Source organism: Dioscorea cayenensis, chromosome 19 (assembly GCF_009730915.1).
Source record: "Dioscorea cayenensis subsp. rotundata cultivar TDr96_F1 chromosome 19, TDr96_F1_v2_PseudoChromosome.rev07_lg8_w22 25.fasta, whole genome shotgun sequence".
Classification (NCBI taxonomy): Eukaryota; Viridiplantae; Streptophyta; class Magnoliopsida; order Dioscoreales; family Dioscoreaceae; genus Dioscorea; species Dioscorea cayenensis.
This window is the reverse complement of record NC_052489.1, coordinates 9,336,610-9,339,461: the sequence shown is the minus strand read 5'-3', so window position 1 is coordinate 9,339,461 and position 2,852 is coordinate 9,336,610. Positions and strand designations below refer to the sequence as shown.

General features: G+C 45.1%; 1 non-coding gene across 1 annotated transcript; it reads left to right on the top strand.

Annotated features, from left to right (window-relative positions):
* Window positions 1–2,491: 2,491 nt before the first annotated feature.
* Window positions 2,492–2,598, top strand: LOC120250884. Its single transcript, XR_005533216.1, has one exon. It is a non-coding gene; the product is annotated as a small nucleolar RNA R71 (small nucleolar RNA).
* Window positions 2,599–2,852: the final 254 nt, after the last annotated feature.

The window sequence follows — 2,852 nt, the reverse complement described above, 5'->3', positions numbered from 1 at the left end:
ACTGTGGGCAAGTCCACACCCCCGTGATCTCGGGAAAAATTCGCCAAACCCCGCAGAATTCACATGTCCGCATGGAAATTACCCATCGGGCGCAGTGCTAATCGCATGAGTCGCTCACGGGGCAGCCGCACGCCCTGCTCCTTCTCTAGATGAGCTCAAGTAGCAAATTCACGGGCAAGTCGGAAATTCCACACACCCGGTGTTTTCTCCGGATGACTTAGGAAAAATCAGCAGTGCTCGCAAAAATTTTTTTAAACATGTTTACACACTCGTAGCCCCGCTTTATTATGCAATTTTGTTACCAAGAAAACCATGAAATAGAGCTCAAACGACCAAACTTCGCCAATTCCACATGAAAAACACACGATTAAAAATTCAAAGTTCACAAGGAAATCTCATCACAAGCATCTAAGAAATTAAGACACCAACACTTAACAAATTATTCATGCAAACAAACTAAACTAAAAGCTAAGAAAAATAGTAAACACTTGGGTTGCCTCCCAAGAAGCGCTTTGTTTAACGTCACTAAGCTCGACGCATCTTGTCTTACCTCACTGGGGTTCATGAATGAAAGTTGCCCTCTTACCCATGGCTTGAAAGCATGATGTGTAAAGTCTCTTGAGAGTAGAGGGTGTATTATCAGGCTTCGGACCACCTAACAATGATACGTCCAACTTCTTCGGTTCACGTGAGTCTCCAACAGCCTTGGAGTGTTTACAATGGCGTCTCCTAGCCCTCTTCATTTTCCGGAGCACCTTCTTCAAGATCCCCCTGATAGATGGTACTTCTTCCGTCGATCCAAGCATCATTACATCTTCATGTCCCTCCTCTTGGTCGAACAACCCTTCATACTGGATCCGGATTGAACATCTCTTGTATGTATTCATCAACAATCTCATCAGTAGTGTCTAGAAAATATAAAGTATCACCGAAATCGAGAGAATACCGCATGGCCTCAAGAAGGCGGTATGTGAGCTTGTCATCTCCAACTCTCAAGGTGAGCTCTCCGCCGTCAATGTCAATCAATGCTTTGGAAGTCCACAAGAACGGTCTCCCAAGTATCAAGGGTACATCCGCATCCTCATCAACATCTAGCACTACAAAGTCAACCGAAAAAATGTATTTGTCCACCTTGACAAGCACGTCTTCAATGATGCCTCTCGGATGTCGCATTTTTTTCGGGTCCACTAGTTGCAAAAGTCATCCGAGTAGGCCCTAGGCTCGCCCAAGCCTAGATTTTGAAAGAAGGTGTATGGCATGACGTTGATACTAGCCCCCCGAGTCTCGCCAATGCCATTTCCTCACCAAGATTGCCAATATTACATGGAATAATGAAGCTTCCCATGTCTTTTCTTGTTGTTCGGCATGTTCTTTTTGCACATCCGCCGAGCATGAAGCATCTAAAATCACTAAAGCACTCTCCTCCAACTTCCTCTTGTTAGTTAACAAGTCTTTCAAGAACTTCGCATACTTAGGCATTTGGGCCAATGCCTTAACAAAAGGAATATTAATGTGGAGTTGCTTAAACAAACTCAAGAACTTCTTGTACTCGCTCATCCCCTTGGTCATTTTTCAATCTAGAGGGATAAGGGATTCTTGGCTTAAAAGGTGGGGGTACCACCTCTTTCTCTTTGCTCATCCCCTCTTCCACCTCTATAACCTCGGGTGTGTGTTCTTTTGGCATCTCACTCGGAAGCCTACCTTCAACCTCATGACCACTTCTCAAAGTGATCGCCTTCACGTGCTCTCTAGGATTGGTCTCTGTATTGCTTGGTAAGATTCCATGTGGCCTTTCAGAGAGAAACTTCACAATTTGACCCACCTGATTTTCAAGGTTATGCAAAGAGGCGGTGTGGTTGCGAAGTGTAGCCTCGATCGATTCAAACCTAGTATTTGTAGATTGCACAAATCTAGCCAAATGCTTCACTAGGTCAGTCATTCAGGTTTCCAAACCTGAGACTCTGTTTTCCACCTGAGGGGCTTGTTGTTGTTGGAAACCCGTGGCCCCATGGCCTTTTTGTGGACCTTGATTACTCCATGAGAAATTGGATGATTCTTCCAACCCGCATTGTAGGTATTGCTATATGGGTTTTCCTTAGGTCTCATGCCATTACCGACAAAATCAACATTCTCCACCGAAGAAACGTCACCAATAGAGATCGGGCAATCGGAGGGAGCATGTCCTCTAACACACCCGGTGCAATTAGTTACGGCCGCCACTCTATTTGAAGTTAGAAGATCTAACTTCTTACTCAAATTTTTCCACTTGGGCAGCCCAATGAAGTTACCGCATCTATCTCATGGAGTCCGCCACCTTTTTTTTCTCTAGCATTCCATTGGTAGTTGTTTAACCCCATTTCTTCAATCAACTGAAGGGCCTCATCGGGGGTCTTGTTACCTAAGGTACCTCCCTACCGCAAAGCATCCAAGAGTTGCCTTTGTACTCGGGTTCAAACCATTGTAAAAGGTTTAAACAATCATCCACTACGGGAATCCGTGTTACGGGCACTTCCTCGGGAGCTCCTTGAACCGTTCCCATGTCTTGAATAGAGACTCCAATTCCAACCGAACAAAAGATGAGATCTCATTCCTAAGCTTTGCTGATTTTTCCGGGAGGGAAATAATGGGTTCGGAAAGCTTCCACCATCTCCTCCCACGTGGTAATCGACCCTCTAGGTAACGAGTGTAGCCATCGCTTCGCTCTCCCTTTAAGGAAAAAATGGGAAGGCTCTCAATTTGATGGCATCATCCGTCACCCCATTTATCTTCGAGATATCACACACCTCGAGAAAGTTCTCTATGTGACTGTTTGGATCCTCATCGGCCAAACCATTGAATTGTGCAGACTGCTA